Source organism: Barbatula barbatula (assembly GCF_947034865.1).
Source record: "Barbatula barbatula genome assembly, chromosome: 13".
NCBI lineage: Eukaryota > Metazoa > Chordata > Actinopteri > Cypriniformes > Nemacheilidae > Barbatula > Barbatula barbatula.
In genome coordinates, this window is record NC_136776.1 from 13,967,569 (window position 1) to 13,985,981 (window position 18,413).

Sequence of the window (18,413 nt, forward strand, 5' to 3'; positions counted from 1 at the left end):
TCTGTCTGTTTTCCCTGCCGGTGCCGAATCTTCAGTTTTCATTTCATTCCATGTCACAACTCTTTTACATAAAATCATTCTTGCAAGTTATTTGCAATCGAATATTGTTTTAAGTAAAGCTTACATTTAAATGTCGTTGTTTTTATTTGTGTATGGTCAATAATAAGGTAATTAATAGAGATGTCCACCCATTTGTCGCGCCCCACTTGTCATGTGTCTGTTCCTCACCAGTGGGGCCTGCCCCACACTTTGAGAAACACTGCCATAAACAATGAACTCAGACAAAACAGAGATGATCTGACTTCGTGCACCAGAGGCAGAAGTAAAACAACTTATGTAAGAAAACTGAAGTGGAAACCACAAGCTGCATTTGAAAGTTCTATGTTTGTTTTACTGTACATCTGTGTTTTGCTCTAAAATTTGAAAGTCACATCATTTTCTAATATTTTTAAGTAATTTTGGCTAATTGGAGTGTAATGATGATTTTACAAGATAAAATACACTTTTTGGCAGCTCAGACCATCAGTGTTAAATGTCTCTGCCTAGAGGCCAGTAACAGTATTACTTTAATATTATTATTTTAGAAGAGAAAGGATTTTGATGACATTGGATCAACATTTTAGATTTATTTAGATGATGCCTACGTGAACGAACCCAGTGAAAACTCAGAACTTCTTTCCTCTATTAATATTCTTGACTGCTCCCCTGCATAAGGTGTGGGAAATGTCCTATTGGGCAATTCAACTGTGCTAGACTAGTGGGATTATAACACCTAGTCCTATTTAGCGAATCATGTGTACTTATAAATATATGTCTGTAAAGCTTTGCTTTTAAATAGAGAAATTAACACAGATGTGCTAGAATGATATTAGTTATTACATCACTGCTGATACTCTGGGTTGGTCGTTTGACAAACAGTGAAGGTCTCATTGTTGGATCTTGTTTAGGCAGGTGGTTTAACCTTGAACATCATGAAAAGGTTTCATTCGTGTCTGGTAAGTATTGTTAACCTGTAATGGAAATCTGATATTTTATTTTCATTCTCTGGATGAAGGTGGGCTAAATGAATAAATGTTAAAGCCATATATGATCAATTCCAGTTCTTTGAGAAGTGTAACCTATAAATACCTTTAATCTCTAAAACATTACAGTACACATTATTGAACATTAAACAACTTTTTTTATAATTTCGGTCTGTACATAATGACAATTGTGACACTACATTAGGAAAAATGAAACTACCTCGGCGTGTGATAGACAGTTGATCAGGTGACCGAAACCAGTGGAAAAATTGACTCTTACATTTTTAAGCTACACAGAAAGGAGTGGCAAAACATCATCATAGCTAACAAAGACAGTACAATGTCTGAGGATACTGAATTAAACACTTTTGTGAAATATTTTTTAGCTTTAAGTCAATCATTTAAAATGTTCACAGGCATAGGGGCCATTCACATCCATGTCTTTTTCACACGTGCAAGTATGTTATTTTAAATAATTATGAGTTGGTGGTAAAGCAAAGAATCTGTGATCAGACTCATCACACACTGAAGAAAACACCACCTCCGTGCACTGAAATGATAATAGAGAAAGCAATATTAACAGTAACTCATGTTTCATCAGAACAATGCAATATATAGTTTGAAGTAAAAAAATAATTAGAAATGTCTACAGCATACATTACCAGTGTACAGCTCTTTAGCTCTTCAAGTTGCTTTAGAGATGTGAATCTAGTATGCTGTGAAACTACATTTTGATGTTCTCGAGTGTATTGACATGTAGTTCCTACCCGAAGAAGCATTATGTTAATATTGCTGCTAACCGAGTCACATTAGTCCTAAAGTTATTATAACATATAAAGAGCTTACCAATGGCCACAAGGACCAAAACACCAGTCAGTACACCTGATATAATGATAATAGTCATCCATTGTGTCTGATTCTGTTCAGTATGCTTCGCCACTGTATGATTCGACTGAATATAACTCACTATTGTGTGATTCTGACACTCTGTGAACTCAGTTAGTTGAGTTGGTTCTGTTAAAAACAGTGAACACATTTACAGAGTCAAATATTTGTTTTGTAACATGAACGTGAACATAAATATAATCAGCTGATCCATGAAGGTAAACTTACCAATAACATGTAGTCTGATGCCGTCACTAAATGTTGGGAATATGCCTGTGTTCATACAGAAATATACTCCTAACTCATCCACGGTGACACTGTTTATTAACAGATGTTTCGATTGCACTGAATATTTGTGTCTGAATGTCATCTTGTAGTAAAAAGGTGTTTGAGAAGTTGAGAATGAGCGCAGTATCGTCGTTGGAGGATTCGGTAGATTCAGTAATAACCAATAAACCTCATCAACTTCCTCTAGATCACAGTTTATGCTCACATGCTGTCCCAACTCTGTTAGTTGATCTGTTAAAGTCTGTACATTTTGATAGCAGGTGAATAGACCTATAAAATACACACACAAACACTCATTGATGTTTGATAATTAATCATAAATTATAAGTAAAACATTCAAAAATTTTCAATAAACTTACAGATCAGAAGTGGGATCATGTCTCTATCCGGTTTAAATCCTTCAAAATTATATAAACTTAACCCCTCTCTTAACTTGAATAAATGTGCTTAAATGAAATGCAACTGTACGTGTATGACCTTTAAAAGAGAGGCATTTGGCTCAAACCACCAAGAGGAAGTCCACTTTCACGCATTCTAGCGGTTTTGATCACATCCAACATTATTCTCATATTCATAAACAGGTGGCTGTTTTTGTGATTATTGGCAATAAAAAAAGAGACTGGCTACATATGTTTAAATCAGAAATTATAGCAGCTATAGAAAGTAGTTCTTTAAGGCATTACAGAAGTATTGACAATATGATGTATGTGCACTCTTCAGTGCGAGTGGGTGTGCAAACAGAGCAAATCAGGATGTCGAGAACACACTGCATGACTTCTTAAAGCTATCGAATTGCTGTTCTTCTCACACAGCATGACTGTTTGGTATAACATTTAGTGGCCAGTCTACCAATGACATGCGCCTTGACAAGAAGCTTTGTTGCATGCATTGTTAGGAATGAGCTTATCTTTTTCAGAATAGCAACGATAGGAGAAACCATGCGCTTTTATGACGGGAGCCAGTTATGTGTTTATGCAGAAGAGCAGAGGCCCTCCAACTGATCCCAGTGGAACCCCATTGAATTGACTTGAGACTAGAGGTCTTCTCGGGTCCAAAGATCTTTACCCGACCTGAAATGACCCGAATCAATTTTTACCCGAACCCGTGTAAGACCCGATAAAGTTTTTTTTAAAGCCCCGACCCGAGACAGACCTGATATCGTTAGACCCGAGTCCGACCCATCGTATATTTTTTTCAAACCCGACTAGACCTGAATGTAAACCGACGTTTATTAATGAAATTGATATGGCAATGAACACGTTGATCATCTTGTTTTGCTCTGGCAAATTGCGCAAACTCAGGCTAAATGGGTTGTGCCAGTTTTAGCTGAATCAAATCTAAATAAGGCATCACAGTCTACGCATTTAGCTGCACCGATCTTTTTTCCCTCCTTATCAACAATTACAACTAAAGTTGTCCATACCGATGATGACCCTGGATGTTTTACTTCTGTATATTCTATTGCCTCCATGTCATGCTAATCTGACGAAACAATTAGGACCAAGGTAATCGCGACAGTGTACATTCAAAATTGATTGACAGGTCTGGCTCAATGTTAATTAGCCTACCATCCAACCACAAGATGTCACAAGAGGAGAGTTGGTAACTACACGCACACACACGAGCGACACGCTGTTATTGTACAGGATAGTTCGGGTCTTCCTCGGGTCAATTCAGCAAAAAAAATTTTTACTTTATATTACCCGAGACCCGAAGACACTAATAATATACCCGACCCGTGTCCGAAACTCCCGTGAATCTTTTAGACCCGAACCCGCTCGGGTCTCGGGCCGGACCTCAGGTTTTCGGATCTAAGTGGACCCGTGAAGACCTCTACTTGAGACCTCACCTCCCTGAGTAACATTGAAGGATCTATATGAGATATGACTTAAACCAGGAGAAGGAAGTTCTAGTGATACCCTGTGATGAGAGGGTGGGCAGAAGAATTTGATGATTAACCATGTCAAAAACTGCAGACAGGTCTAGGAGAATTAGAACTGATGATTTGGACTCACCTCTTGCCCTCCTTAGAGCTTCCGTGACTGATGGCAAGGCAGTTTCAGTCGAGTAGTTCAAAAAGTTGTAGATAAATTAAAGGGTTTAATAAATTGTTTATGATACTAGGAAGCAACCTGGGCCATTTGTGTCATTACTCTGCCTGCTTCTGTCTAGGTTTTCTAGCCTAGTGGCAGAATCATGACAGAGCCACGTGTTTTGTGTGGATAGAAACATGTTATCGTCAGTCTTGACATAATATGCGTTCTCTCTGGTTCCGTCTCTATATATATATATATTTAATGGATATTTGTGTGTAGTTTAAATGACTGCTTCTTGGTTTTTCCCCATCGTGGGAAGTTTTTTGTTTCCAGTTTGTATTCAGTTACGTTCCTGCCCCTCCGTTTCTGTTCCTGTTTATTTTATACAGATGAGTCATCATAAAAGGCATTAAAAACAGTGTATCTCCAGAATCCGGTTTTGGCTCCTTCAATCGATCTACATTTAGAAAGGGTGTGTATACATTAATTATACTCTTTTTTTTAACCTTAATTCTAAGAGGCAAAGACTCATGACATACGTAAAAGGTCATTGTGCATCTTGAAAGTTTGTTGTACCTGTTTTGACTAAGCCTATTTGCCTAAATTAGTTTTCATGTGGTTCATAGCTCCTCCCGATTACATTCCATGCCTTTGTTTCCAGAAACCAAACAGGTTGTCAGGAATCAGGAAGATTCATCTTTAACACAGAAGATGAGTAGGGGTTGGCAGTTTGAGACGGATCTGCCAGGATCGTGGCAAAATGTAAGTTTTCACAATGTACACCATATGCTTTCCATTTTTATTATGTTATGTTTAAACTGATTTTATCAATTGTGTTATTATTTTCTCTTCTTTATTTTAAAGGGTCAGGCCACTAGTAAAATAAGTTGTGGATTTTTCTTTAAAAGCATTTCACCTGGAAATCAGGACTCAACTGGATAGAAACACCCAAACAGGATATGAATCAAAGAGACTGGTAATGAAGAGAGGGGTATTTTATCTTCACCAGTCAAGAACAATCACGCTTTATAAAAAGGTAAAAACAAAGTGTCACTGTCACAGTGCTACATTGAGACTGTGACTATACACACACACTCAGACCCAGTTACCCACATACAAATATGGACTTGTGTTGTGTTGGTGTAATGAATATACGTTTAATGTCTGTAAATTGATTTACTTTGTTGCTTTGTGCCCATGTGATGTGTTTGCTGTTTTGTCTACCAGGTTCATACCTGTAAAAGTAATTTGTTAGTTGTTATATGCATATGTGTTGTTTGGTTAGTTATATGTGAAAGTGTGTGTGTTTATTTTATTAGCTTATATTTGGTTTGATAATTTAGAATGTTGTATGTACTTAGTATACCTACCTCCATTTTCTTGAACATGGTATGATCCAAGGGCGGGGCCTAGAATATAAAATGGCTCCCAAACACTCATTCAAGGGTGGTTGAAGTAGGTTGGTGTGTATTGTAAAGACAGTTTGAACTGGAAACTATAGAAGCTGATCAGGTCCATAGGATTTAGCTGAACAAGCCTGTAGATATTGTACAGTTTATTTTTCCTTTGTTTTTTGTCACTTTGTTACGCTGTTTTGCTGGATTCTTTTTGCACTTTGGAGAAGAGGAAACAATAAATCAATCTCTTTCCACATCAAAAGCCTCTGGTCACTGTCCATACCCATTGCTCGGGTCATCCTGCTAACAGTCACTTCTCAGTATCTGCATAAAATAATAAGTGTGTTTACTTGTGTCATGGTACTGGTAGGAGTAAACTTGAACATTTTCTTTTAATAACTTTTGAAGTAATACCAATAAAATAATTCCTTAGTTATGAGAAACGTTAAGTGGCTCAAAGTTCTTTTGATAAAACCAAAAAAAATCTATCGGTTCTATGCATTGAATAGAACAAAGTGTGTACATAAATACTTAGAGTAAATGTTATGACATATTTTATCATAGACAAGGATGCCGTCAGCGCATGCGTGTCATGTCATCACAGCTCACGCACATGTGCACTCACATGTGCGTCGTCACCATCGTATCATCGTGCTTAAAAGTTGACAGAAAATTTTGTTTAAATCGTTAACTTGATTGATTTGGTTTATTTCCATTATAAAACCAACATGGGGAACAGGTGCGTACAATATCAATGAACATCAAGGGAAGTTAAACAGACTTTCAAACATGTTCGTTTGCAGCCATCTTGTGAAACCTGGAGAATGTTTTTTTTACAAAATAGGCATCATTTAGTGTTCATAAGAGTGAATATTAGAGTAAACAACAGAAACCATTCTTACAAGTTATGGAAAATCAATTGGTCTGGAAACTTGAAATGTTTGTTTGGTTATTTCTTGTTAGCATTAGCTAGTGTAGGCCATGATAAGCACAGGTGGATAACATGCTTTTTGCTCTAAGTTTCTTTGTATGTAATGACATTTACCATTCATACCATATACAGTTAATGTATGAATGAGAAAGAAGTTTTATATAAATATTTATGTTAACTTGATGCATTAGACAAAATACACTATACATTTTTTTGGCAAAACTTTACAATGACAATGAACAGTATTTCTACAGTATTAGTTAATTTTGGTTTAGTACAAACAATATAAAATGCATGTTTAAAATTAAATCTTATTACAATGAACTAGCATGATAGAACAATGTTAGTATGACAATACTACATTCAAAAGTTATGTTGTTAATGAATGAGACCTTATTGTTAAGTGTTAACATTTTAACAGAATGGGGTTTTTTATTGAAACGACACTGTGCTGCACCGTGTCACGATTTCCAGCAGAACGACACTGACCAGCCTAGGTGCCTCAAAATGAGCATCCCCGCGAACCGTAACCATCCAGTGGTGTAGAAAGCAATCAATTCATGTAATCACGATGAGAGGCTCTTACTATCGGCCGTACAGGCGGTGGCCAGAGAGGAGTTTTAGTGGAGACACCTACATGGTCTCGCCCGCAGGGGAGAACTCATGGGATAATGTATCGTGAGAAGTGGAGGCCCACCTAGGGGAGGAGGTCATGGGCTGTCAACATGGGAGCCGGCTCATGACGATACATCAGATGGAACACGTGTCACCTTGGTTGCCCAGGGGGCGCGCAGTGAGGGGGTGCCTGCTTCAATGCCTTAGCCTGGTGGCAGGATGGCCATGGCGTGAAGGGAAACAGCAGGATGACGAGAGTTTGCGAGCTTCGGAAAGGAGCCTTAGTCGGTCTCCCCAAGTGTACAAGTGTACCGCGACAGCACGATCCACCTGGGGTCCCGACATAGCCCTTAGCTGCTCCAGAATCGAAGGAAGTCAGAGCAACCAAGCTCGTCTACCGTGAACACCCCGAAGGGTGCGCTCTAGATTTCTGTGCTCCTCAAGATCTCCCAGGAACTTCGCACCTGAGCGACACGTGGTTCCCTGTGTTCTGTATTCAGGTACCAAGAGTCCAGCCGTGAGCAGGTGAGCTGCAACGGTCTCAACCCGGGCTCCACAGGCCGTAGCCGGGACCTGCAGGGAGTCCTCAGCACTTGATGTCAGAAAGTCACCATCCGATGTTGCAACCTAATTCTCATCCTCCGCATGCTGTGGCATGGTTTCACTAAAGGACAGTCTGGCAACGCCCATGGAAGACAGGGTTCGGCGAGTGCGACGGGATCGGGACGGTTTGCGGCAATGGTTGCGACGGATTTCCATCCATAAGACCCCACCTATCACCACCGCTACTCGTTGCCGTAGATGGCTTAGGAGCCGATGTCCACACAAACACAACAAGCTGTGACCGCAATACCGTGATCAACATGTGCCGCAGTGCAGGATGTCGTATCCACGAACGCCCAGACATGTGACGCAGGTATCGTGCCTTTTTAGCTCGAGGACGATCGGGGGCACCCAAGACTACGGCGGCGAGACATGCTTGGTGACATGTGCACGCTGTAGGAGTATTTATTCTTTTAGAAATATGCTCTTTGAAGACACCCCTGACATCTACTGAAATGCCCAGGGGAAGTCGTAAACGCCAGGATGAGTTCTGCTGCTCCGAATTGTAAATCCATTAGGAGAAATCGAAGGTCGCTCAGAATAAGCCTTGCAGGTTCCGAGGAACAAAAAGATGAATGAATGGGCATATGTACGTGGCGGGGACTGGCGTGCCGTCCCATTCGCCAAGTTCATTGGCCTTTTCAAAAGTATAATCGGAGATGATAGGTTCTCAAGTCTTTCTCTTTCTCAACACAACATTGAGAGACCGACAGAAAGGGAACTGTTACAGCCACATGCATATCTTGAGTGTCATGTATGTAGTCCCATTAAGATATTCACTTAAAGGGACCCTCCGCCCAAACATGAAAATTCTGCAATCAATTACTCACCCTCAAGTAGTTTAAAAACTCTTGGACCTCCGTTTTTCCCCAGAATGCTATTTAAATAGTTTTGCGTTCTGTTTTCCACGTGCTCACTAGAGCAATGACAGTGCATCCGGGGTCAGCATCGCACAATCCATGTGCATTGTGCTGACCCCAGAGGCACTTGTGAAGGTGCGTTGGAAGCTAACACAACAATCAGGGAATTGTTGAATGTAGTCGTTATTTTAGTTTGTTAAATGGGAGATACGAGGAAAAAGTCACCAGTTGTTGATGTAGTATTTCTTTTGTTTCTACAGTTTGTACATCATCTGTGTTCTTCTGCCATGTATTAGAGGTGAGCAATAAACAAACAATCATATTATAACTGTGAAGCATCAACATTTTATTTCAACCATTCATTTTAATATGATTTCAATCTTCGACATGCATGGCCTTCCTCAGTCAATATTACATATTTCACAGAATATTATGTAGGACGATTTTCCGCAAAAAACTGTCAATCATTGGCTGAGTATTCACGAGCAGGGTCATAATCAACGCCACAAGTACAATGCCAAACCGTGTGTACATTTATTTGCAGGTTTTCCGGTTCCCCGGATGTTTAAAGTGGAGGGTGTTGCTGGACAGCCTGTGATATTGAATTGTTCTTTGAAGGGTATTAATCCCAAAGAGATTTCTGTACAGTGGAGAGAAGATAACCTCAAGTTTCGGTTTGACATTATAAAGGGCAAAGAAACAGTTGGTCAAGAGAACAAGGACAGAGTTCAAAGTTTCCCCGAGGAGTATCAGAACGGAAACTACTCCATCAAAATAAAAAATCCTCAAATCACTGATGGAGGAAAATATCAGTGTCTTATCACAGGCACAAACTTGCCCTATTCTGAAATGATAGTACTATATATTAAGGGTGAGTAAAATCTGAATAATGACTAGTGTTTGGAGAAGACATTATTTGTGGTTTATAATTGTAATGTTACTTATGACTTATAAACCCAAACTAATGTTCAAATTTTGTTTAACAGAAAGACCAGGAGGAACAGAACCAACTGAAACAAATTTGATCTCATCAGCTGATGGATCCTCTGGTGTTCTAGATGTAATGTGGATAGTGTTCTTCTTTTTCTTTTTGTTTTGTATGCATTAGTTTTATGCATGTTTTTGCTTTGTTGGTTGATGTCAATGATATCAATGTTTGTCTATACTGCCTATTTTCTGTCAGATTTGTTTTCAATGTTTCGTTTTAAAAAGGCTTATTAAGCTCATTATATTAAGCTTTTAAGTAGCTAGAAAGAGTGAGTGTTTTCTCTTCTATCTTTCCGATTTATAAATCCTAAACACTGACTTTTTAAGACTTGTATAATGTTGATTTTGGAGTTTATGTAAAGCTGATGTAAAACAACATTTGTTAGAAAAGTCACAACATCAGCTTAAATTACAATAAAAAAATGTATATTAAATTGACAGGTTTAGGCAGGCTTTTGTGTCATCTTGATTTCTGTTTTTTGCTTAGACTGTACTGTTTAATGTTTTATTGACTTTACAAGTAATGATCTGAAGTGGTTTGTTTCTATATGTTCCATAATTGTATAATCTATTATATTAAAATGAATGTTTGAGATTGCAGTTGCTACTGGTGCCATCGGACCTTTTATTCAATTCTTTAATGGACCAGTATTAAACAGTTCTCTAATCAATTGTTTACTATGGCTTGTTGTTTACTACTGCTGACATTAGATATTATTTACTAGGTCTTTTTATAACAAGTTAAACTATTCATGTACTGTGTTTTACCTTTTTTTTGTGTGTTTTTCGTTTTTTCCCCCTGTGTAGCTGCTTTGGAATAATGTAAATTGTGAAAAGCGCTATATAAATAAAAAATTGAAAAAAATTAAAATTGATTGTTGAAGTAATAGCTTAGCAAGAAATTTAAATCATATCTTTTATCGAATTTCAATGATAATATTTCTGAGTTTGTTGAGTCTGAGTATTGATGCTTTTCTGGATCTTGTATCTGCTGTCGTATAAGTTTAATCAAGGTGTCCCGACCTGTTCCGACATTCAATTTAAGAGCAAAACCATTAATAGCACCTGTAATTTAGATTTTTTCTTTTATAATCACCATTTAAGTTTAAATTAAAGAATAGTTTAGCCAAAAAATGGTCCCCATTTACTTTCCTCTATAGGATTAACAATTACTATGGTCAAGTCAATGTGGACTATTTTTGGTGAACTATTTCTTTAATAATGCATCAATGGTACAATTATTTGACATCCCCATGAATTAATTAATGTCAATAAAACCTCAGCCGCATATACTATATAGACACACACAGTATAATTGGATCTCTGTTCTAGTGATTATATATCAGCCTGGAACTCATTTCTTAAATAACTATCTTAGTATGCCATGGTTGTTAAAAAAAGATTGTAGTAAGATTTTACTATGAAAGGGGGAAATGGATTGTCAAGCATCAAACACACAAAAATAAGGAGAATTCTGAGAACACTTGGTTAGTAACTGTCCAACACATTATAGACCACTTGTCAAGGTGTTACCCCCAGTCCAGCAGCATGTCTGTTTTTAATTGTTTTAACCATACATATACAATTATATCTTATTTTTTTAACATTGTAATTGGTTATACATTTTCTATTGTTTGTATTCTTTTCAAATGTTTGTGCAGTGCTTAAAAGATAAAAAAAAGAAGTTCAGAAAAACAGTGTATAGTCACATTTTGTCTGAAATCAGTCTGTGCATCATTATACCACTTCGTTACAACTTAAATTTTAATAACATTTAAATGCAGTTTAAATGCATTGTAAATAACTAAAATAACTCTGTACATTCTTAACATCTACATTCAGAACACATAACTAATAATAAAGTATTCATGTAATTTAAATAATTTTGGATGAAATAGAAATACAAAGATTTTGAAAATTAACTAAATGAATGAAAATAAAATGACCAATTTACAAGAAAACACAATTTATATATTGAAATATAGTCATATAAAAACTTAAGCTGAGAGTCTGGGGCTTTACATGGTTTACTTTTCAGTCTTTTTAATTATTAGATGTGATCTTTAGACCCATAAGGCCAATACTGTCAGACATTTTATTTAAGATGGACATAACACTAAGGGGCTCTAATACTTGTGAAGGGTCTGCTGTCCAGCAGAGTTTCATGTAACTGAACAACACTTCACAACATCACATTACATCAGATGAAAACCCCACAAAACATTAAAGCCATCAATTCTCCATTTTAACACTATAAGGGGTCTTGTAAGTTGACAACCTATGATGTACAAACTGTTCTACATCCCTCCAGGAGCAGATATCTCTGACCTGGCAGCATTAAAACACCATTTATATAATACACAAACTGACGGCGCCAGAACACAGAAGAGCACGCCTAAAGGAATTGAAATCTTCAACCACAATAGGTTGTCTTTTGATCGTATTGATTCTGCAACAAAGAAAATAGTAATGAAGAAAACATCACTGGCGTGTAAAGACATCCGCACTTTAAGTAATTATAAATAAAATATATAATTTCAAATTACCGTGTCAGTTTTACTCACCATTAATGTCCAGTATTATGGTCACAGTTTCATATGAATGTTTCATGAAGCAGTGGTACTCTCCAGCATCACTATGTGTAAGACTGTTGAGTTGGAGCGAAAAGTTTCCTTTCACAAACTCGTCAGGGAAAGTGTCAATTCTGTTCTTGTACTTTTGGTCCGGATCTTTTACTGAACTCTTTCCTTTAATTATTTCATACACACTCTGTTTGTCATTGTATCTCCAAGTCACTTCAATGTCTTGAAGGTTGTGCTCACTTTTGTTTGTGAAACATGGCAAGAGAACGGAACCTCCAGTAACCCCCTCAGCTGTGGTCTTTCGGTGCACTGAAATGAGCGAAACGTGCAGTTCACAATCTGTCGCTTCTACATGCGTAAATTAGTCACATTTTAAATTTTATTTGTATCCGAATCAAATCATTTATATGTAAATTGTACCTTCATACGCAGTGTAGATGTTTATCATCAGTCCAAATACGCAGATGAAGCAGTGGCTGCAAAAAGTGGATAACGGTTGGCTTAAAAAAATTAATAAATACTGAAATGCCAATATTTGTTAAACAAGTACATATCATAATAAAATAGTTGGTAGTTTTACAATGGATTGACAACTTTTGCAACAATCTGTCATTGGTGTGGAATAAATTCTTTTGACATTTACATTTATCCCAATAGTTACAACTATTCCGGCACTGTAGGCAGTAAAAGACAGTCAATTTGTTTCAGACAATAACAAAATCATTTTCCATGAAGATAAATCTGTCAGTTAATTCATGATGCACATTTTAACAATAATATGTTAATAGCAGTTAAAATATAAAATATTATAAAACTGTTAAAAATGACAACAACGCAGCATATTTGTGCGTAAATTCTACATCTAGCATTCGTTGTTACAAACTCATCTGGCCTGTTAACCAGCGTATATCAATCAAAAGTACATTTTTAAAAATCCCTCAAGTACACATAAAAAAGACACGCCATGTTCCTTAACTTTCTTGTTATTCATGCTAATCTACTTTCAAAGCTTCGAAGGTTATCAAAAGAAAATGAAAAAACTAGATTAGCTATACTGCTAACAACGATGAGAACGATGACTCATCTACTGTTACTGTTTAATATTCCTGAATAAATTGAATGAAACATACCTGATGACCATGATGTACGAATATTTTTATAAAAGTTGTAATAAAAATGTATTAAAAATAAATTTATTTTAAAACTTTACAGAACATACAGGCCTGAGAATTCTATCGCACAGCTAACACGTGGCGAGACACTGCATAGCCTACAACGTAACTACGTTTGATGTGACGTGGGACGTTGGTGACGTGATTACCTTTTTTGATGCATAGGTGTGTACTGTTTAAAAACATTATGGCGGCCACTGTATATTTAAACGAATAATTCTAAATCATTGTCACAATGTTTTATCTTATTAAATGTCAACAAACATAATTTTTACGTGATGAACATCACTATAGCAAATAGAACACTTCTGGTTTAACCAGGGCTGGAAATGTGAAGAACATGGGAGGGCAGGTCCAGGAAGTGAACTTCAATCGGAAAGAGTTTTATCAATGTAACACGCTCTATTAAAAGTCTATAAAAATATTGTTTACTGTAAATACAGTGTTATATTGTGAAACATATAAATAACAATATTTGTCCCTATTTAGTGTCCCCCCCTGTAAATTTCAGCCAATTCCACCACTTGTAATACGTTAATATAATGTACACCCTTGTCAGACAAACCAAGTCAACATACCTGTAATAGGTTTTCCTCACTCCTGATGAAAAATATCATGTAAAATACAACAGAAGATTTCTCACTTGTTCTCATCACAAAACTCAAACTCCTGAAAGACCAGGTCTATATATATATATGCCGTATGTATTATCTGTCATTGGATGGCAGAATGCTTGGCTGTGATTGGTTTAATGGTGGAAAGACCTGTGTATCTGGTGTAATCTGTTGATGTGAAGAGTTAAAGTAAACATAGAGAAACACATACACCCTGAAGGGCAAGGAGGGACCCATTCATCTAAAACCACAAACCTCCATGAGTACATTGTCAGATCTACTGTCAGAGTCACATACATCTGATCAATTAATATTTGAACCCATGACCTTGGTGTTTCTAGCACTGTGATTTAACAGTGGAGAACATATGATAGGTGTAATTTTTTTAAATCTTCTCTTACGTTTACAATGACAAACCTCTAGTCACTAGATTACAGTATTCTAATAAAAGTGATCCAATTGATAGCAATTAAAAAATGTCAACATCATAATTTATAATATAGATGAAACAGCAGTGGTCTATGACTTTAATATACAATTGTACTATATTTATGTAAATATTTACCCAAAAGCATGTGATAAGGATGAGCCAAGACTATTTCAAAAGTGACTTTTCGCTGGAAGCTGATTAAAAATTAAAGCAAAAGTTAAAAAAAGATGAGTATTTACTTTAAGCTGAAATTGGTGGCGTGTTATTAATAGGCCCTTATAATCTTTTTTATTGTCCTTAACTGATTTAAAATGTTATTTCATCTTAGAAGTAATTATTTGTGGTATTGATCTATGTCGAGGGCTGGTTCACCCATTGTTATGGTTTTGGTGTACTGTGTCAAGTGTGTGTCACGTTGTGTGTACAGAACCCAGATGCAGACAGTAAGGGTTAAAGAAAAAATACTTTTATTAATAAAACAAAAACCCACGAGGGTGCAAACAGAAAACAAACAAGAGACCAAGGGTAGAATAAAACAGCAAAACAAACAGGCGGAATGGGCAGCCCAGACTTAGGGACACTAGGTATAGGTGGGACAGGGTGCGAGACTTGGGGGGGACTGGGGCTCGCTTCCTAGAGTGGGGAGGTGTGGGAGGAGCAGGACAGGAAGAGCTTGACAAGGCTGGGGAACACTGGGGAACTCCTGGCTGGAGTGTCGACACTGTGCCCGAAACCGGACTGGGCGCCTGTGGCGGGACCGGACTGGATGCCTGCGGCTGAAGTGACCCCCCTCCATCGCCTCTTCCTTCTTAACTGGACTACCGGGCTGGTGGTCGGTTGCAGAGGTGCAAATACATGAGGTCCCTGCTCTCTAGTCTCACCCTGGTTTCCCGGTGGTCTGGTGCTAGCTCCACCCCGGCTTCTGCCCAGCTCTATGAATGTTATCTGCCTGCCCTGATCTTTGCCGGGTTTTCTGGACACTGTTTATTAAAGCTGCATTTAGATGCACAACTCTTTGTGTCTTAGAGCAGTATTACACAGCTTTATACACATATTATGTTTTACTGATGGAATGGCTACAAGAAGTTGTGAGCCATCATTAATGCTGTTGAAGGCAACGTGTCTACAAATGTAGGTGCTGGCCACATAATTTACAATCTGACCTGTTTTATATTTTTAATTAAAGCATACATGACATACATGACATGCTGAAATTATTCTTCACATTGTGAATCTTCAGTGATCATGCACTGTTTGTTTTACTTATCCCTCTTTTGACTAACCTATTTGCTTGCCCTGTTTTGCCTGTCTTGCCCTAGTCACCAATCTTCCTTCAGTGTCATACTCGAACTGTTTGTGGATGTCTGAGCTTGGATGACTATTTACTTATTTATTTCTATTACGTTCAGGTTGTCAAATTTGACTCATCCTGTGTGGTCCAATAGAGTTAGAAGCTGTAGGCTACAGAGGCTGGAAGTTGTGTTCTTTTTAATGTCTTTTCTCTTTATGAGAAGAAGGTCTGTCTTTGAGAAAATGAATCATCATTTTGAGGCTAATTGTGACTGCGCACGTTTCCTCAATTTAAATCATATAATTTGCCTTCTTGTGTTTGTTGTGTTTTGCTGAAAGTTGAATTTTTGTTTGTGTTTAAATTTTCACTTCATTTTTTTAAACCACTTTTTAAGGACATTCTGGAGGTTCTGGATTTTCCAAAAACGTCAACAGGAATATAAAAAGTATTTTATCTGGTGAGGACTACATTCAGCAGCTTAGAAACACCTGGTACAGAGGAGTTGTGTGAAACAAACAACATTTTCTTTAAAAAAATCAAGAGGAGGGTATTTATCTTCACAAGTCAGGCACAGGAGCGTCCTATCAAAAGGTAAAAACTAAGTCAGTGTTCATGTCTCTCTAGTTTAACATAAAAAAATATCTGGCATTACTAATATGGTATTGTACAGAAATTTATATCTTATACTGATAATGATAAGTTGTACTAATTTAGAAATATGTGTTTATTCAAAATGATCTTTTGGCTCAAAGTTCTTTTAATAAAACCACGTAAAAATCATAATGTGCATTGAATAGATGAAAATTGAACAAAAATACTAAGCGTATAAAGACTTTTAAGCAATTATAGAAAAGTAAGCCGTCAGCGCATGTGTGTTGTCATCATGCACCGTGTGTGCTGTGATGTGTGTGCTAAAACGGACGTGCCAATACTCCAATACTAACTTAAAAGCATTGACTAGAGTTGGTTTAAATTTTTCAATAAGCTTACCAAGTTACTTCATTTGGGGCATTTCCGTTAAAAATTAAACCAAAATGGGCAAAAGGTATGTACAATATTGATGCATTTGATGTGAAAATTTAACGGACGATGGCATGTGGTAGCATTGTAGCTAGCTTGTGTAGTTACTGTTTATTTTCTTACAAAATGGCATTATGTAGAGACCATAAGAGTAAATATTAGTCTAGAGTAGTTTTGTACAATCTGCTTCAGAAAATGCATTGGTTAGAAAACCTTTAATGTTTTTTGGGTCATTTTTTAGCAATAGCTGCTGTATGCTATGAGAACGATAAGTGGGTCAACATGGTTTTGTGCTCCTATAGTTTTCTAATATATATTCATACTGTGTTTACTATTAAACACCATTTAAAATTAATGTAAAATAATTAAATATTAAATAAATAAATAACATTAACATTCAGAGCAGACACAAGAGCATCAGACATTGATGTTGGGTCATCGGGACATTGATCTCACAGTTGAGATCTTCAGCAAACTCAGAAGTATATGATTCTTTAAAATTTTACTGTGTGAATGTACTGAAACTGATAGGTCAAGACAAACTGGTCAGTGAGAAAGGGAATACACTTTTACATTAAAGGCCCCCTATGTCATGATACAAAACCCAAGCGCAGGCAGTTAAAGGGTTTTAACACAAAAAACTTTAATATCAAAACAAAAACCCACGATGGGGAAAAACAGGACAAATAGAGACAAGAACTAAAACCAAAAACTCCCCTCAAGGGGGACAAAACAAAACAAGGTCTTTAGAATAATAAATAATAAGTCCACAATCCGGAACACAAGGGCAAGGTAAGGCGAGGTAATACACAAGGAACAATGAACCAACAAGGGAGATACAGAACTGGGGCTAAATAAAGGGAAACACCAACAAGGGATGATTACACAGGGAGGGTGACGGGCAGGTGACTGGGATGAAACACTAAGGTGAAGCTAACGAGGGAATGAGGGGGCGGGACTTAGAGAAGAGACACAGGAGAGAGCGCATAGCAAGCGAGCTGTCTGCATCTGGGTTCTGTCCGCTGGGTTCCCCACCAGGCCACCGGTATCCTGTTCCCGCTGCAGTTCCCCAGCCGGCAGTCCAGTACGCATTCCTGCCGGCTCTCCAGCCAGTACTCCAGCCGGCAGTCCAGTCGGTTCTCGGGCCGGCATTCCAGTCGGTTCTCCAGCAAGCAGTCCGGCCGGCACCCCAGCCGGCGTTCCAGCCAGCACCATTGTCTTGTTCCCCAGTCTTGCAATTATGTGAACTTCCCCCCTTGGACACTTGTGTTTCCCTTACCCCCCTTGCGTGTTTATAATTTCTATTGCGTTACCCCAACCCATTCAGTATGTATTCTGGTTTGCCTTTATTGTTTCATAATGTATTGGTTATTCGTGTCTCTGTCCTGGTCAGTCTTGTCTCCTCTGTCCCCTTGAGGAACGCCAGGTTGTTGTTTTTTTAAGGGGGGTTCTGTCATGATTCTGCCTCCTTTGGTGATGATTTTCTAGTCTAGTGGCAGGATCATGACGGACCCACGTGTTTAGTGTGAGAGAGACATGGCATTGTTTGTTTTGGCATGCCATGCACTCTCTCCGGTCACGTCTTTGTTACTCGTTTCCTCATTATTGATTGTTAAGGATTTGTGTTCGCCCTGCACCTCTTCCCCCTTCTTGATTTAGTTCCCTATTTAAAGCTTGTGT

General features: G+C 37.7%; 3 long non-coding RNA genes across 3 annotated transcripts; 1 reads left to right on the forward strand and 2 right to left on the reverse strand.

Annotated features, from left to right (window-relative positions):
* Window positions 1-1,106: 1,106 nt before the first annotated feature.
* On the reverse strand, window positions 1,107-2,685 carry LOC306902303. The gene is made up of 5 exons (XR_013787429.1): window positions 2,555-2,685; window positions 2,136-2,465; window positions 1,869-2,036; window positions 1,685-1,785; window positions 1,107-1,572 (listed from the first exon to the last, which is right to left on the reverse strand). It is a non-coding gene; the product is annotated as an uncharacterized lncRNA (long non-coding RNA).
* A 1,963-nt stretch (window positions 2,686-4,648) lies between these two features.
* On the forward strand, window positions 4,649-11,290 carry LOC306902769. Its single transcript, XR_013787477.1, has 6 exons — window positions 4,649-4,703; window positions 4,893-4,993; window positions 5,096-5,267; window positions 8,898-8,935; window positions 9,182-9,508; window positions 9,624-11,290. It is a non-coding gene; the product is annotated as an uncharacterized lncRNA (long non-coding RNA).
* On the reverse strand, window positions 9,735-14,042 carry LOC306902771. Its single transcript, XR_013787478.1, has 4 exons — window positions 13,957-14,042; window positions 12,627-12,706; window positions 12,189-12,515; window positions 9,735-12,073 (listed from the first exon to the last, which is right to left on the reverse strand). It is a non-coding gene; the product is annotated as an uncharacterized lncRNA (long non-coding RNA).
* Between the last annotated feature and the right edge of the window lie 4,371 nt (window positions 14,043-18,413).